This window comes from Neofelis nebulosa, chromosome 6 (genome assembly GCF_028018385.1).
Source record: "Neofelis nebulosa isolate mNeoNeb1 chromosome 6, mNeoNeb1.pri, whole genome shotgun sequence".
Classification (NCBI taxonomy): Eukaryota; Metazoa; Chordata; class Mammalia; order Carnivora; family Felidae; genus Neofelis; species Neofelis nebulosa.
In genome coordinates this window covers 130,133,311-130,152,691 of record NC_080787.1, presented here as the reverse complement: position 1 = coordinate 130,152,691, position 19,381 = coordinate 130,133,311, and the positions used below count along the sequence as shown (strand labels likewise).

The following is a 19,381-nucleotide window of genomic DNA, read 5'->3' as shown; positions in this document are numbered from 1 at the left end:
TACTCCAGCTTTCTTTTGGCTTCCAGTAGCATGATAAATAGTTCTCCATCCCCTCACTCTCAATCTAAAGGTGTCCTCAGATCTAAAATGAGTCTCTTGTAGACAGCAAATAGATGGGTCTTGTTTTTTTATCCATTCTGATACCCTATGTCTTTTGGTTGGCGCATTTAATCCATTTACATTCAGTGTTATTATAGAAAGATACGGGTTTAGAGTCATTGTGATGTCTGTATGTTTTATGCTTGTAGTGATGTCTCTGGTACTTTGTCTCACAGGATCCCCCTTAGGATCTCTTGTAGGGCTGGTTTCGTGGTGACAAATTCCTTCAGTTTTTGTTTGTTTGGGAAGACCTTTATCTCTCCTTCTATTCTAAATGACAGACTTGCTGGATAAAGGATTCTCGGCTGCATATTTTTTCTGTTTAGCACACTGAAGATATCGTGCCAAGCCTTTCTGGCCTGCCAAGTTTCAAAGGAGAGATCAGTCACGAGTCTTATAGGTCTCCCTTTATATGTGAGGGCATGTTTATCCCTTGCTGCTTTCAGAATTTTCTCTTTATCCTTGTATTTTGCCAGTTTCACTATGATATGTCGTGCAGAAGATCGATTCAAGTTACGTCTGAAGGGAGTTCTCTGTGCCTCTTGGATTTCAATGCCTTTTTCCTTCCCCAGTTCAGGGAAGTTCTCAGCTATAATTTCTTCAAGTACCCCTTCAGCACCTTTCCCTCTCTCTTCCTCCTCTGGAATACCAATTATGCGTATATTATTTCTTTTTAGTGTATCACTTAGTTCTCTAATTTTCCCCTCATACTCCTGGATTTTTTTATCTCTCTTTCTTTCAGCTTCCTCTTTCTCCATAACTTTATCTTCTAGTTCACCTATTCTCTCCTCTGCCTCTTCAATCCGAGCCGTCGTGGTTTCCATTTTGTTTTGCATTTCATTTAAAGCGTTTTTCAGCTCCTCGTGACTGTTCCTTAGTCCCTTGATCTCTGTGGCAAGAGATTCTCTGCTGTCCTGTATACTGTTTTCAAGCCCAGCGATTAATTTTATGACTATTATTCTAAATTCACTTTCTGTTATATTATTTAAATCCTTTTTGATCAGTTCATTAGCTGTTGTTATTTCCTGGAGATTCTTCTGAGGGGAATTCTTCCGTTTGGTCATTTTGGACAGTCCCTGGAGTGGTGAGGACCCGCAGGGCACTTCCCCCGTGCTGTGGTGTATAACTGGAGTTGGTGGGCGGGGCCGCAGTCCGACCTGATGTCTGCCCCCAGCCCACCGCTGGGGCCACAGTCAGACTGGTGTGTGCCTTCTCTTCCCCTCTCCTAGGGGCGGGATTCACTGTGGGGTGGTGTGGCCCATCTGGTCTACTTGCACACTGCCAGGCTTGTGGTGCTGGGGAGCTGGCGTATTAGCTGGGGTGGGTAGGCAAGGTGCACGGGGGCGGGAGGGGCAGGCTTAGCTCGCTTCTCCTTAGGTGATCCACTTCAGGAGGGGCCCTGTGGCAGCGGGAGGGAGTCAGATCCGCTGCCGGAGGTTTGGCTCCGCAGAAGCACAGAGTTGGGTGTTTGCGCGGAGCGAGCAAGTTCCCTGGCAGGAACTGGTTCTCTTTGGGATTTTGGCTGGGGGATGGGCGGGGGAGATGGCGCTGGCGAGCGCCTTTGTTCCCCGCCAAGCTGAGCTCTGCCGTCCGGGGGCTCAGCAGCTCTCCCTCCCTTTGTCCTCCAGCCTTCCCGCTTTCTGAGCAGAGCTGTTAACTTCTGACCTCCCAGACGCTAAGTCGCGCTTGCTGTCGGAACACAGTCCGTCCGGCCCCTCCGCTTTTGCCAGCCCGACTCGGGGGCTCTGCTTGGCCGGCGAGCCGCCCCTCCGCCCCGGCTCCCTCCCGCCAGTCCGTGGAGCGCGCACCGCCTCGCCGCCCTTCCTACCCTCTTCCGTGGGCCTCTCGTCTGCGCTTGGCTCCGGAGACTCCGTTCTGCTAATCCTCTGGCGGTTTTCTGGGTTCTTTAGGCAGGTGTAGGTGGAATCTAAGTGATCAGCAGGACGCGCGGTGAGCCCAGCGTCCTCCTACGCCGCCATCTTAAGCCCTTCCAATCCATATTCTTTTTTATTCTACACTTCACCTCCATATAAGATAAACTCAACTTAAAGAAAATATGTAGCTAAGATTAGCATCCCTAGATTCTTTTATGAAATTGATTCAAGCTACTGACCAAAATAAATGGTCTGCTTCAATAACATGCCATTACTTTTCAATTGTACTGGTCCCAACTTGTTCTTTTTATTAAGCAAAAAAAAAAAACTTGTTTATCAGATGAATTGATGTCGTTGTACATAGCTCTAATACATTTTTCGTGGCTGACTAGTATTTCCTTGCATGAATATACCACAATTTACTGGCCTATTCATTTATTGATAGACATTTAAGGTATTTCACTCTTGACCTTTATGAATTTGCTGACATGAATACTTTTGTAAGCATCTCCTGGTACAAAGGTGCCAAGATTCTCTAGGGTAAATATGTAAGCATAGAATTGCTGAGTCATTGAGTGTATGCATGTTCAGATTTACCAGGCACTGCCGAATGTGTAAGTCCTACTTTGTGTGACTCTCTCAGAACTGTCTATTCATCTCAGGTCAAATCACAAGGGGCATGGCAGAGGCCCTCGGGGCCAACCCACAACCTTGCTTGCTTTGTCTTATTTGGACTGATGATTTCCTTACATTCTGGCCATGGAATTTTTTCAAAAATATGTTTATTTGTCCTGCATGTTATATACTACTGTGGGAGAGTTTTAAGTTCGGTTGTTTGTTTGTTTGCTTAGTTTTCCCTAACCACGCTGCTGAAAATGTAAATTTAGGTACAGTCTAGTCAACTCCTCTTGATTTATCTTTATCTTGCATCACTTTTTGCCCTCACAGATTATCTGGCTGTCATTTCTACTTTTAGTTTTAAGATTTTTTTGAAAAAAAAAAATTACTTCTTTTCTTTCAGTTTCCATCTCTAATTCTCACTTTCTTTTTTTATTTGTTCGGTGGCTTGCATTACTCTTCGATGCGTATTATGCAAATTCTAGAGTTGCTCTCTTTCTTCATTACAAGGAACAAGTATCATAGATTATGTGGTGACAATTGGCAGTGGGCAGAAGAACAGTCATTAAAAACAGATACAAAATGTAACAGCCACAGTCCAAACAGGAGATAGAATCCACATCATAATTTGAACAGCGAATGTTTAAAATTAAGAATTATTAACTCTAACAGGGCCCTGGCACCTGAGGAGTATGGATAACTTTAGACAATAAAGCAATAGCAGATAGAAGAATCAGCCCGCACTCCTGGGACTATGATAATGTGTGCAAAGAAGAGGCTTCACATCCATAAGTGAGCTCCAGAACTTGGTGAAGAGGGTCTGGCCAAGGTACCTGAATGACAGAGAAATCACTATGAAACTATACTAGAGGCACTTGCTTGAAATCTGCCCTCTGGACCTTGCCCAAAGTCTCCTGTGTTGCAAGAAAAGTTGTTTGGGGTAGGGTGTCTTGCTGGAGATATTCTGTTACAAAACTGTCCAGAGAAGGTGCAGGGGGAAGCTGTTTGCCATTGGCTGTTGCTGATCCTGTGGCACTGAGTTCTCCCAACAATCAGTAAAAGGACCTTGAGTTCAAGAACAGAACACAGCCCTGCCACCAGCAAGACCATAACCTTGTCGAACCCTGAACAGTGGACCAAGTTAAGCTGATGGACCCAGACTCCTCACTCATAGAAACTATGAGACAACCAATGTATGTTGGTTTTAGCTGATACGTTTGGGGTAATTTATTATGCAGCAATAGTTATTCTTTGGAAGCAGTATTTTGACCCTCTATAACATTATTCCTGGAGCCTTGGCTAATCTTGAATGTAGCTAGTGGAGAAGAATCCAGGTTTTGCCACAAGAGAGGAATGTATCTAGAGTGAAAGATTGTAAATATAAAGGCATCAAACGCAGGGCGAATTTTCCCCATGAGACATTTACTGAATTATGAAGTTGAGTAAGACGGGAAACTCAACACTTAAACCACAATTCTCTGAAATACTGAGCTTCATTGATGGCAGTCTTTCATATTAAGAAGCAAAAAACCACTGAGGAGATGCTTCACAGTCATAACATGCTGTAACTTGAAGTTCCAGAAGAGATATAACCTAGAAAAGGGGACAAAGAAATATAGATTGACTATTACAGCTTACTCTCTGATTAGATTGAGATGGTTAGTCACCTACTCTGTCTGCTAGGAAAATAAAAATGTGAAATTCCTTATGGTAATGTAGTATCACGTGAGGTCTCTACAAATGTTTTATGCAGTTTCTGGAGTTCAATTATAGTAATTTAATTTTTAAAATTCATGTCAAAAGAAAGTACAGAATTATTAAACAAACAAACCCAAAATAAAACAGATTTACAGATGATCCAGATCTAACCAACAAGGATATAATTATGGTTAATTTGTTTAAAACATACAGATAAAAAAAGGATAAAACAGGGTAAAATATTGAGAATTTCATTAGAGAATTAGAATCTAAAAAATATAATAAAATAAAACTTACAGAAATGGTAATAGAATATGTGAAACGGAAAGTAGATTATTTTAATAGCATAATAATCTAAGAGAAAGAGAATTAGTCGACTGGTCAAAAGAAAATATTTACACTGACACAGAGAAGAGTAAAAGGAAAATACAGAGAAGACTGTAAGAGACCAATGGAATATAAAAGAGTTGCACTAGCTGTAATTGGAGTTCTAGTCGAAGAGAAAGAATTGGGCAGCAGGAAAAATTAAAAAGAGAATGAGTCTTAAAATTACTAACTAATGATACTAAATCACAGGACAGAAATCTGTGCATATACCCAGAAAGATGTATAACAATCAAAGCAAATCAAGTAATACACTTAAGTACATCATAGTCAAAATAATGAAAAGGAAAAGGAAAGAAAGAAACAGAGAGAGAGAGAGAGAGAAGGATAGAGAGAGAGAACATGTTAAAAGCAACCAAACGTAATACAGACATAACATTCGGGCACCTGGGTGGCTCAGTTGGTTGAGCATCTGACTTTAGCTCAGGTCATGATCTCAAGGTTCATGAGTTTGAGCCCCACATCGGGCTTTCTGCTGCCAGCCTGTCAGCGTAGAACCCACTTAGGGTCTTCTGTCCCCCTCTCTACTGTCCTCCCCCCACTGTGCTATCCAAAAAATAAATAAATATTTTTTTTAAAAAAGAAATAGATGAAACATTCAAGAGTAACAATCTGATAGGTAGCTGAAATATTATAAAAATGTAGCAACCAATAGACAACATGTGGCATCTTTAAAGTGCTGAACACAAGTAAATGTCCCTTCAAAATCTTCTGCACTGTAATTATTTCTATAAGTATGAAGACAAATTAAGGATATTTTTGAATAAACGAAAACTGAAATAAACGGTCACCAAGAGACCTGTATTTATTTATTTTTTTTTTTAGTTTTGTTTTTGTTTTTGTTTTTGTTTTTGTTTTAATATATGAAATTTATTGTCAAATTGGTTTCCATACAACACCCAGTGCTCATCCCAAAAGGTGCCCTCCTCAATACCCATCACCCACCCTCCCCTCCCTCCCACCTCCCCCATCAACCCTCAGTTTGTTCTCAGTTTTTAAGAGTCTCTTATGATTTGGCTCTCTCCCACTCTAACCTCTTTTTTTTTTTTTTCCTTCCCCTCCCCCATGGGTTTCTGTTAAGTTTCTCAGGATCCAAAGACACCTGTATTTAAAAAACGCCAAGAGGGGCGCCTGGGTGGCGCAGTCGGTTAAGCGTCCGACTTCAGCCAGGTCACGATCTCGCGGTCCGTGAGTTCGAGCCCCGCGTCAGGCTCTGGGCTGATGGCTCGGAGCCTGGAGCCTGTTTCCGATTCTGTGTCTCCCTCTCTCTCTGCCCCTCCCCCGTTCATGCTCTGTCTCTCTCTGTCCCAAAAATAAATAAAAAACGTTGAAAAAAAAATTTAAAAAACGCCAAGGGACAGAGAACAAACTGAGGATTGCTGGCAGGGAGCTGGGTGGGGGTATGGCCTAAATAGGTGATGGACATTAATGATGGCGCTTGTTGGGATGAGCACTGGGTGTTATATGTAAATGATGAGTCACTAAATTCTATCCTGAAAACATTATTACACTGTATGTCAACTAACTTGGATTAAAATAAAATTTAAAACAAAAGAAAGAAAAAACATTTTAATAAAATATTAATAAATAAATAAACAATACATTCATACATACATACCTAAATAAAGCTAACAGGAATTATTTACTCAGAAGGAAATGATACCAGAAGAAAAGACAGAGAAGCAGAAAAGAATGAATAAAAACAGCATAAAATAGAAGTTAAGATTGTATAAAAATGAGTATACTGTATAGAGTTTTAAATATATGCATAATACAATTCTTGAAAAGAAAAACACTAAATAGGGCATGAGGATAAATGGAATTTGTAAAACTTATCATTTATATTAGGTTATGAGAAGTCAAGTGTGCATGTTGTAATACCTTGAATAAAAATATTTAGTGTAAAAAATTTCAGTAAACTGAAAAAATAGTGAAGAATTTTATACTAACACCTTAGTAGAGAAAAAGTTAAACAATAACAATAAACATTACATTAATACAAAAGAAAGCAACAAAGGAAAGAAAAAAGGAATATAAAGCCCCTAGTAAAAATAGGAAACATGTAGTAAAATTTTAGATACAAACCCAAGTATGTCAATAAATTAAATGTAAATGATCTAAATATACACACAACAAGGGTTTATATTAAGATCTATAAAGTACTACCACAAATCATAAGGACTAGATAGAAAACCAAAAAGATATGTACAAAATATTTATATAAGACAATCTGTGCTATACGACTTTGTTAAGTTTACTTAAATATGCCATTGATAGAGTTCTAGAAAGATAGTCATCAAAATCTTAGAGGTGGTTTCTACTGTGTCAACATTTGACTGATGTTAATGTATTTATTATACAGTTCTTTACTATATTATTTATATATTAGCAATATATACTTTTTTATAATTTGGAAAACACTTATTTTTATTATATATTCACCTCGTAGGTCTTGTCTTCATTTCCCAACAGCTAAACTTGTGCCAGAGCTACGTAGGAAAATTATTTAAGCCTCTTCCCTCATTAATAACCCGTTTAAGTTTCTAAAAAATTCAATTCTCCTTCCCAAGGAATTAAATCAGATTCAATAAAACTGATTAGCACCTTACCGAACATATTGTACTTCCATTTTAAAGATGCAAAATATCTGAGGCACAGAATACCTTCATTAGAGCTGCGTTAGTGACAGAATTTGGTTAAAAGCATTGCATGTATTTCTCTTGCTTAGTGTGAACCCAAGTGCTGTGAAACATGGGATAAAAATGGTTCTTTTATAAATGGAAATAAGCTAAGGTAGAGTAAAACCTATGGTCAAAAACTTACAAGTACTCCAGAGTGAAGTTGAATTTCCTCTCTATAATCCTTTACTGATAGGTTTATATATAAGTTTATTAGGTTTATCAATCTTCCTTAACACAGTTACATGCTATAAAACATCTGGTAAGGAAAAACAGAACACAGTATTTGACTTAATGCTAGTACAGTCAGGATATATATTTCTTATTATATTAGTAACAGACACAATTCCACAATACAATAAGTAAAAATGTTTCCCCTTAAAAGCAAAGTAGTCCCTTCTTGGAAATAAATTACCCTGGCGAGGACCATCATGGGGCTCCCGAGAATAGGTAATTCACTTCAAATGAATGAACCCTCAACCAAAGGGAGAGTGCTTCTCCTGGTGAATTTTAAACTGTCGTTTCACTTTCTGCCTCAGTTTCCTTATTTAAAACATATGGTAATACACAGCCCGTTTACAAGTGGGGATAATACGAGTGTATTTACAGGCAAGTTATGAATATATTGACACAGATTTAAATCTCCCCAAATGACAAATCCCATACACATGCTGAATAACAGACTCCAGCATTAAACTCATCTGTTTTTTTTTTTCACACTAACTTCTCAGCATTGTCTGAAATACACCTATGTACTAAACAAAAATCTCCCTGTATTTTACCACCTTAGGCACATCACTAGATGAGTATCTCTTGAGCTGAATACAAAGTATTCTGGGGTTGTTGGGCTTTTTCCCCCTACTATAAAAGGACAATAACTGTTGGGGTCCTTTCGGTTAGAATGAGCAATTGATGTCTTTTTCAATTGTGCAGTACTTATAAAATTGAGCAGTTTATATTCATCTGGGTGCTTTATTTATTCACTTCTGTGTGAGCTATTGTGAACTGGAACTTGAACATGTAGTTGCTTTTCCCATTCTTTAGTGAAAAGATTTGTAATGTGCACCTCCCCCACAGTACTTGAAAAATATACACTTTATTGACCTATTATTGGATGTTTTGTGGTTCCTGAGACGATTTTATATAATTACATTGTGAATTCTGGCTTGAGTTCAAGAATCTTTGAAAGTGAAGCTCTGATTACTGACTTGTATGCATAACATAAGTAGGAGTAAATGAACACCTCCCTCAACCTTCCCCAGACACTCAGTTCTAACCTCATCTCCCCTTTCCTTTGGTTCCCTTTGAAACATGTAGAGTAAGGTCAGATTGTATTTGAGCATTTGGTAGTTAAGGATGTGTTTTATTTCCTTCCTCATTTGGCACCATTTGTTGTATCTAAACAGGTAATCTTTCCTCTTTGAGTCACCAGAAACAAAACACAGCCTCTCAGAAAGCGTTGGAGACTTTTAAAGGACCATTACTCTTCTAGACAGTGAATACACTGCTTCCGTAGAAAAAAAAAAGTATCTTGTCTCCCCCTGTCTCTCTCTCCCTGTCTCTCTTCTTCCTCTCTGTCTCTCCTCCTTATATCTCTCTTTTGCATTGCATAATAAGAAATACTGTTGTATTATACACATTGATGGAACTTTCAGTGCAGAAAGGGAATGCAGGAAGAATCCACCAAATGCTGAGTGCTAACTAAACACACCTCATTTCATCAAAAGGTTGCAGTTAATAGTAAGAGACTCACTAAGGTGTGGCATATGGACTCAAAGCCTTTGAGCAGGAGGAAATTGAGTTGAATGTCAGCTGCTTTGTTTATGGACTATATGACATGCAACTTACAAAGAAACGTAGACGTGAATCTCAGTTTTTATATCAATAAAATGGGACTAATAAATTCTGCCTTGAATAACTGTTTTTCTTTGACACTTCTTCCTCGTAACTTTTGAACATAGACATTCCTCAGACAAGGTGTCTCATGTCTCTGCGTGTATTGTGACCTGCTGAAGGATATCGTCCACTCGTGATGTTTTGACCCCACCTTTACACCATTAACTCCAAAATGTGTATCTACAGCCCAGACATCTCCAGACTCTGTCTATGTATCCCCACCAGCCTACTTCACGTCTCCTAAAATTCTTAATTGTATTTCAAACTTAAACCAAACTATGGATCTCCCTCCTGACCTAAAGCCGATTCCCTTCTGGGGCACCTGGGTGGCTCATTTGGTTAAGCATCTGACACTTGATTGCAGCTCAGCCCATGATCTCACAGTCATGAGTTTGAGCCCTGTGTCAGGCTCTGCAATGAGCATGGAGGCTGCTTAAGATTCTCTCTCCCTGTCTCTTTGCCCCTCCCCCACTCACTCGCTCTCTGTCTCAAAAGTAAATAAATTAATTAATTTACAAAATGGATTACCTTCCAACATTCTTTTCCTCAGTGAAGAGGAAATCCTCCAATACTTAATTCAAAAACTGGAGATAACTGGAGTTATCTCGGACATTTGTCTTTTAAATGTCTCTCAAAATCTGTCCAGTTGTGTCTGTCTTTCTTCCAACAAACTGATTCCAAGAACCATCACTCTGTGCCTCCCTAGAGAGACACAACAGGTGTTTAACTGACATTTTCACACAGTGGGTTTTTTTGGTTTAGGGGGTTTCTTTTATTTTAGAGAGAAAGGGAGAGGGAGAGTGCATGCTGGCGTGAGGGGAAAAGGAAGAGAGAGAAAGAGAGAGAGAGAGAGACAGACAGACAGAGACAGAGAATCTCAAGCAGGCTCCATGTTCAGCACAGAGTGCAACTCGGGGCTCAATCCTATCACCCTGGGATCATGACCTGAGATGAAATCAAGAGTCAGACACTCAACTGACTGCACCACCCAAGCACCCCCACATAGTTTAATACTCCTTACAATAGAGTGATCTTTTAAAATGCAAACCTGATCGTATTATATTCTGTCTTAAAATCCAATTGTAAAATAGTTAATGTGCATTGAACATTCAGTGTGTTCTAGATCTTGCCTTAAGGATTTTACATAAGTCACCTCATTCTATACATAAGATGGGAATTGTTGTTATTATTACTAAATTGTTATTATTATATTCATTTTATAGCTGAGAAGACTGAAACACTAAGAGACTAAGAAACATGTTCATGGAAACCCAGCTGCTAAGTGGAAGAAGCAGGTCATAGTCTAGGTTTAGAGTTCACATCCCTAACAAGACACTACACTGTTGCCCAGTATCTCCTGTTCATTCTTGAAAATAGACAAAGATTTAAGAATATCTAGCTACAATGCTCTTATTAAACCCATCTTGCAATGTGTGTGATTGACTTGTAGATTGCAAGAACCCATTGATAAATTTTCAGGAATATTGCAAGCTTATTGGTAAACACAGCCATTATTAAAAACTAAATTTTAGGGGCGCCTGGGTGGCGCAGTCGGTTAAGCGTCCGACTTCAGCCAGGTCACGATCTCGCGGTCCGTGAGTTCGAGCCCCGCGTCAGGCTCTGGGCTGATGGCTCGGAGCCTGGAGCCTGTTTCCGATTCTGTGTCTCCCTCTCTCTCTGCCCCTCCCCTGTTCATGCTCTGTCTCTCTCTGTCCCAAAAATAAATAAAAAACGTTGAAAAAAAAAAAAAAAAAAAAAAAAAAACTAAATTTTATTAACTTACAATTAAATAAAGTTTCTTAAAGCTGAAGGTAAGGATAATAATTACTCAAAGCTCATCACTTCCTGCTTATCTTTTGCTCTTGAGGTTATGTCTCAGCATAGTAAAAATACAATATAATGGTGAGCTACTGGAAATCTCTTCCCAATTCCGTGTTCAGATGATACTGCTCATGGTTGGGCAATTAACTGCATAAAAACTGTAAATGCTTCCAATCAGGACTTTGTTCATCATTTTTGCTCTAAGCTTAAGAAAATAATGGAGAAAAATATTAATGAGAACTGAGTAAACTTAAAATGTTTGCTGACTATTGACATTGTATTGTGACCAGCACAAAAAAATTGAGGAGATACACTTTCAGTATTCAAAGATTAGTATCCAAATCAGTAAAGGTGTCTCTCATACCATTAACGAATGGGTGAAGTTCTGACACACATATTTGTTTCATTTCCATCTTGCTCTTTCCTGTAAATGAAAACATCAGCTAACAGTCATGTTGGAATCATATTCTCTCATCAGTTGCAACTATTGTCTATGGACACACTAGATGGGCAAAAATCAATAAAAGTATTCTGTGAAAATCAATTACATGGAATTGATGTTAATATTATCTAAAGCATGTAAGCTATTCTATATATATTTAAATATAAAGCATTTTTTACGAATTTTGAAATATTGTTCAGATAACCTAAGATGTGTCTTCCTTTTAATAAATTTGACAAAATTGGTAAGTCCTTACTGCAAGCTGTTTTGAAAGCTATAAATCATGCACATTGTAAACAATAGAGACTCTTCTTTTTATTTTTTTCATATATCCCACAGGTTTTTATAGAACTTATAGACTTGATAACTATGTGATATGTTCCAGAGTATTCTATAAACTTGACGTGTTCTTGTTTGACATTGATCTCCAGCAAGAAACCAGGCAGAGAACTTAAAGAGATGATTTATGAGTATAGAAAAAAATTAATAACCATCACCAGAAGACAGCCTGTGTTTATTTGACTCAAGTAATGGCAGACTAACAATATTCAAACACTTTGAAAAGAGATGAGACTCTTGTATTGTTGAAATGCAATATTTATGTAATATATTTTTTTGTCTCAATAAAGCATTTGACAGATTCAAGACACTGGGTAAACAAAATGTTGAAATATGGATTGAATAATAGCACCAATGAACATAACTAGGAGACATATATCAAATCAACAGTAAGCACTTTGCATGAGTTGAACTTATGCAAGAAAATAGAATGAGTAGACCTAATGAGGAGGGGATTTTCTATCACCAGATGTTTATTTAACCAATACATGCAGGTAAGCTGGACATACCTATATAATAGAAGGGTTAAGAAGGTTGGATGAGGTTGGCCTAGAATCCATTTCAACGGGCCTTTTATATTCTTAAGATGGTTTCAAATGTCTGTGTAAATTGTAAAATATTTATTTCTAAAATAAGGTGTTTTAAATTTTTTCTATGAAAACATTATGATAGCTAAAGATGTATATAACCCCATTCTAGAATTTGACCAAGTAAATTAGTCACTGGTTTAGTTTTAAATGCTAAGCACTGCACCTGGTATCTCAAAAGTATCCCAGATGATGAATATATTATTCTCAAAAGACAAGATGGGAATCAGATCAAATGTTTTTATCCTTATATAAGAATAGACTCATTTTTATCCTCTAGGATTCAACAGGGACTTGGAAGTCAGTACACTATGCTTCCGTTTTGTTTGAAGCTCTTTCAACACCTTGATTTGATAATCCAGGAGTTGAATATTCTTGAAACATTTTACTCTTGGAAAGAAATGCTCACATCAAATTACTAATTTTGGATTACTATTTATCATAATCTGTACCCCCCCAAAAAAAAGAAAACACTGGAAGGAATTGAAAGTACCAAATATCATAGAAGGCCTGTCAATGGAAAAGGATTACCATTAAATTCTAAATGCAGAAATTTGTCATAATTACTATCACTATGAGAAAATAAAAGTAATAAAAATCAGTGCATGAAAGTGAAGCATGTTGTAAAACATCTCAATCACCAGAAAATATTAAAAGGTAGAAATAATAACACCATATCTTGGTGCTGATTAGCAATTAGATTTCACAGTTTTTAAACTCCATCTGGTCCTAAAGTGTGGGTAAGTAACTCTAAGTTTCGATTACTTAGAACCGCATTCAGCTTCAAATAATAGAAAACCTAAGCAACGATTTGTCCACAAATAGAGATTTGTTTTTCCAACAGAACAGAATGTCCAGAGGAAGGAAGTTACTTGTCTTGCTTTCTTTGTTCAGTGTTGCCATCAAACACTCTACTTCTCTGCTCTGCTGCCTCAATGTGTTGGCTTCTCATTCTCTTGAATTGTATCTCATAATCACAGCCAATCAGCCACAAATCTCTGCCTAAAGCTTTGTGCTCAAAATTTCGAAGTACAAAAAAAACAAAAAACAAAAAACAAATAAACAGGCTAAGAATTCAGGGCAAGTGGGAATTTAGTATTTCCTATTAATAGAGAGGATAATGATTTTTCTAATATTGTGAAAGTATTTTTACAGAAAATGGAAAATAAACAAATACTTTCAATTTGATAGCAGTTGGTTTCAACTGCATAGCAGTTCCAGTAAACCATCATCCTTGGCTACAGAATCAATATGTTTTAGTTCTGGCATGAATCTCATGGGTCATCTGGCCCAGCGTCTTACTTTAAAGATAAAGAAAACTGGGATAGAGACAACTTAAATTATTTGTTCAAGATCATACATGCTACAAAGTTGTGGGTAAACAGCAGTCACAGATTGCTAGCAAGAACATATTTTTTAGGTACCCATAGAGATCTGTACACAGACACATAAAAAGACTCACAGTCTAATGGCTGGATTGGAAAGCATCCAGCGTATTGTAATGGTACTGAGATCTATGTGGGAAACATATTCAGAATTTCTTTTTATCCTCATCCAGATTTTAATACTAGATTTAAACGTTCTGCATTAAATAATTGATTCCCAGTCTTTGCAGGTGGGATTTAGTACAGTAACACAAAATAATAGGGAAACGGCATTTAGCAGCATCATTGTTATTTGCCTTTCAAATTTTTTTTTCATTTGAGTTGATCTGTGTTTTAAATGTTACCTTTGGAAAAGCTGTCCACAAAGCATTGGAAAAATAAGGAACTATATTTAAATGGTATAATTGTCAAGGAACCCATGTGTAATTGTGCCATACTAAAGCAGAAAGTATTGAGTCACATCCACAGATGATATTTTATAATAGGCATTAAGAAATTTGAAAGTATGTAGACTTATTGGCAGCAAATTACCCATAAGTTGGAGGGGATGATTGGCGCAGAACAAAAAGGTCAATTGTGCTTGGAAAACACATCCTTCCCGTAAGACGGCCCCCGAGTAAAGCCACAAAGCAGACACATGTGTGAACCTTGAAATAAGCAGTATTTTCAAATAAGTGAAGTAATTGTATATGAATTCATTGTGTACATAAGTGTAGCACCCTACCTGTATTACAACTGAGACCTATAAAACCAGAGAGGCATGTTATGGAATCAGAATAACCTGAAAATGGGTTGACGGTCTCAGCTGCCTCGTGTGTAAACTGGGAATAATAACAGTATTTACTTCACTGTGCTGTTATGAGAACAAAATGAGATAAGGCAAAGCGAAGCACCCAACCCAGGGGCTGGCATATAGTGAGCACTCAGTGACTATCAGTGGTTACTATTATTACAAAGCCATATCCTTCCCTTCCCAGGAAACCAATGACACAACCTGGAAAGATCAGCTGCTGGTAACTCACAGACATGAAAACATGACACACCGGATCTCAGCACCCTTGGCGTCTACCTAAAGACTTTTTACATGTCTTAAACATCACTTCCTTGTTTACAGGTGCTAAGGGACAGTAGCATTGAAATGGTATTCAACAGTGTCATAGTCCTGTCATTCTATTAACTGTCTTTAAGCCAATGGGATTTATGGAGGATAGAGAGGTTTATTATCTTATTATCCAAAATATATTCCATGGTGTGTAAGTCAAATTTACAATTTGAGCATCAAATAGTGTTGGCTATTCTTTATTCTCATTTTATTCCAGTGCAGAGTACGCCAGATATGCTAAAAGTACTGGCCAGAAAAGCATTCAATTTAACCAGCATTCTCATTGGAAATAGTGATCCTCCAAATATAGCTCTCCATTGATTTTTACCACCACAGTGATAAGTCACCAAGTATCAGTGCCACTTAGGCGGTGTGACTGTGTGTGTGTGTGTGTGTGTGTGTGTGTGTATGTGTGTGTGATGATGTGTATGTGTATGATTGAGGGAGAGAGAGAGAGAGAGAGAGAGAGAGAGAGAAGAGATTAAGAAACAGAAAGAGACATTGAGTGGGGGGAAATCTGTGTTTATTATATTATTGCTTCTTTCATCCTAAGATGACTCCGTTTGGTGCTGTGAAATTTTTAAGTGCCAACCAAGATGCAAAACCATCACTGTCACACAGAATAAACCCTTAAATGAGCAAATGCAGTTGTGTTTGTCTAATATGCTATTATTGATATGTCATTATTTCTGTCTACCTTTCTCTCTGGGCATTGATCACTTTTGCTCAAACTGAACACTCTTAATTTGTCCTATTTATGCCATAAGAAACAGCAACTTACATCACTTGCCCTTCAGTATTCCTGAGCTAAGCTTCATGTCTTCTAATAAATCATTCTTCCTTGATGGGGGGCATATTTTATTCATCTTTGGGTCTGCAGAGCTTGGTATAGTGCTGCTGGTTCACAGTAGACACTGAATGACTAGCCACCATATTGAATTGAACTATACCATTTAAAATTGTCTTTAAGCAAGGGTTTTTATATCTACCCCCTCTGGCTTTTCTAATTGAATTCAAATAATTTGAAGTGAAGTTTCAATTGTTGTAGAGGGGTGGCATTTCCATCCTTAATTACCAGTGACCTACTCTTATCTATCGATGTTAACTCTGGTCTTTTAATGTCAAACATGACATTGATCCAGAAGCCAAATGTGATTCCTTTAGTTTGGATAAGAGCCTGAACCTATATTGTTTTGGATGACATTATCATACATGAACCTTAAACATGCTCTTTATGGTAATGCAAAATTCCTAGTCTAGAAACTCTAGCATAGTTTCTACCTTAGAGGCAAGATGGAAACATCATCCTTACTGTTGTATCTCTCATTGTTTCAACATCTTTAGCATGGTAAATTTATGCATGGTCTTCCTATTTTTTTCTTTCAGGAAAGGGGCTGTGGAAAAGGTATTTTAACATTCATATTTTCTAGTGAATGTTATGTTATTAAAATTCTATTAATTCTAATATTTATTATTGTTGTAGTAATCTTTTATACATAAATAAGATCAAATTGCAAAATTTAATGATTAATTTTCTCCCCTAATTTATTAGACTGTTAGCAAATTGTCATCCATTTAACTCCTTTCCTTTTTTCTTAAAAATCCATCCTCAGTATACATTATAAAACCAATCACAGAGTAATGAAAACCTAGGAATATTATGGTATAACTTGTAAACTTAAAGTGTAAATTCTTGAGAACTGATTATGGTGAGTTTTTAGATTTCATAACTTAATGGCACTTTAGAAATAAATTGCCCTGATTCCTTCGTTGTTGAAATAAGGAAGCTAAAATTATGTGTCAGTTAATGATCGCCCCCAGTCATAGTTGGTGAGATGCTCAAACGTGACAGAAGATTTTCTCACTTTAGGTCTAAATATTTTACTCTTAAATCATGTGACCTCTGACTGATCCCTTTAAAAAGTAACTGAGTAGAGAATGTGTATGGGTGACATTTACAGACACGTAGAGCCACATACTCATTGTTGGCAGGTAGTATCAATTACTATGCAGATAACTGTATATATACCATGGTGGTATATCATCAATTCAAATATTTAGTGACAATACCAACTTGATGTCTTATTTGAAAAAGCTACTAAATGTTAAGAAATCAAAAACCTGTACCATCAATTGCAATGATGCCAGAAAGAGGCATGGAACATGGAAAGGTCACAGTTTGGGGGAATGTGTTTGACTTTTCATACCAGAGCCAATACTTCATATAAGATATATTCATACGAGATATATTCATACGAGATATATTCATACATCATGAATATATTCATACGAGATATATTCATACGAGATATATTCATACTTCATACCTCATATGAGATATATTATTAGTTACACCTATTTCATAATATCTGCTATATCATACAATTAGTTTTCCTTATTAACAACATTACGACCAATTGCTACCATTTTTGAGAACCTACTTAGAGCCAAGTTTTACTACATCATTCAACAGATTACAACAGGTCCCATAAGTGGAATCTAAAAAAAATAATAATAATAAATAAAAATAATAAACAAACAAAAAAGCAGAATCAGACCTATAAATACAGTGAATAAACTGATGGTTGCCAAAGGGCAGGGTGGTAGGTTGGGCAAATTGGGTGAAGGAGAGTGGGAGATACAGGTTTCCAGTTAGGGAATGCACAAGTCATGGGAATAAAAGGCATAGCATAAGGAATACAGTCAATTATATTGTAATAGCAATGTAATAGGGCAGATGATAGCTACACTCCTGGTGAACATAGCATAAAGTGTAAACTTGTCAAGTTACTAAGTTGTACACCTGAAACTAATGTAGCATTGTGTGTCAACTGTACTCAAATAAAACCATAAAGAAGATGTACAACAATTCTGCAAGATAGATATGATTGCCCTCATTTTACCAAAACAATATTGTTACCAAAAAAATACCACATTGCTAAGTAAGAGAAATAGAATGAAAAATCCAGGTACACCATAACAACCCCTACCAAATCAATCACCCCAAGTAAATAAATAACTCTTGCTCTCTTCCCATAAATCATTCTTCCTCCTTGTGCCAGTTTTGATTCTTTGGAAAGAAAATGCCAAAACAGAATTTGCAGTACGAAAGATTTATTTTAGGTAATGTGTGTGAAAGCTAACAGAAGAGAAAGCAGAAGAGGGCAAAGCTCTCCGACTGTGGTGTGGGTCTGACACCTGCGGAAGAAAGGGGGAACAATTAGGAAGAGAGAGACTCAGGCTACGGTATAGGTGTGAGAAAGTCTGAAGCTCAAAGGGGTCTAAAGGCTGTCAGTAGAGGAATCCTGCCTTCAACAGAAATAACAACATCCCGCTCTATTATGCTTGGGCATTGGTTAAAGCTGCCTAAGGAGAACATAACCTCACCTTGCTGCAATCAGAGATGGTCACTTGAGGCAGGATGTCTCTTAAACGGTGATTAGAGTAGTGCACGCCTATGGCCAACTTACTTTGTAAAAGTCCCTTAGAAGTTCTTAATTTCCTTGACTAAAATGGGGACACTTGATCTAACTGAAAGTTGTTAGCATTTATTTGCTAGTAACCAATTACTAGAAAGCATCTAGGAATTTACCAGTACATAAAAAGCACTCGAAATATTTTCATGAAAATAAATGTAGGGCATTCAATAACACGACTTTTAGTATTTTAAATACACTGTCTCTACAGTTATTGGCTAATTGGGTAGAAAAATAGATAAATGGTCTTTCAGAATGTATCATTTTAAGTTTATCATTCTCAACTCTGGATTTGCTTTTGCCAGTGCTAGGGATAACCCTAACCCAAATGCATCAACCATTAAACATCTATGGCCAGCCACTAGTACTATTGAAGAAACATCATTCCCGAGGGTAATATTCCTGTTACTATTTTATATTATCACACTCAATTAAAAAATTCTACAGTAAAGTTCATTGCAACGTGATTGTTCAACTCCCAAGTGAATTGAAGACTGTTAACTTGGCCAAATGAGATAGGTCTTTATTTTCCAGCCCTTATCTGGATAATTTAGGCAGAAAATAAAACCACTGAGGAAGGGCTGAAAGATTGTTTATTTTAGAGTTGATAAGATTATGGGAAAATTAAATTAAAGAACTACTCAGTGTACACCAAGGAAGATATTTTTCATACTATGAAAAATATAATGACGGAGCATATTTTCTCTATCTTCACTAACAGTTGAGCAAAGGAAAATTAGTGCTACCATAACAAATTTATTTTAGAGTATAAGAAAAATTATCCTGTATTTGGGATTTTTATACTACAGAATAAGTCACTAAGGTAGGTAATATAAATCTTTCTATGGGTGTACTGATTGATTTATTCATTCATTCATGCATTCATTCAATATTATTTTTCAGTATTTACTATATGTAAAATTTTAGGCTTTACAGTGGAATATCACGAAACATAGTATGAAATAGAAGTCTAGACCACAAT

General features: G+C 37.1%; 2 long non-coding RNA genes across 2 annotated transcripts in view; both read right to left on the bottom strand.

Moving 5' to 3' along the window:
• Positions 1-3,785: 3,785 nt before the first annotated feature.
• LOC131513521 (uncharacterized) lies at positions 3,786-7,592 on the bottom strand. The gene is made up of 2 exons (XR_009262617.1): positions 7,497-7,592; positions 3,786-4,184 (listed from the first exon to the last, which is right to left on the bottom strand). It is a non-coding gene; the product is annotated as an uncharacterized LOC131513521 (long non-coding RNA).
• Positions 7,593-11,431: 3,839 nt separating this feature from the next.
• Positions 11,432-19,381, bottom strand: part of LOC131514962 (uncharacterized) — a 57,531-nt gene continuing 49,581 nt past the window's right edge. Inside the window, exon 4 of the long non-coding RNA XR_009263363.1 lies at positions 11,432-11,492. This is a non-coding gene — a long non-coding RNA (uncharacterized LOC131514962). The remainder of the gene's footprint in view (positions 11,493-19,381) is intronic.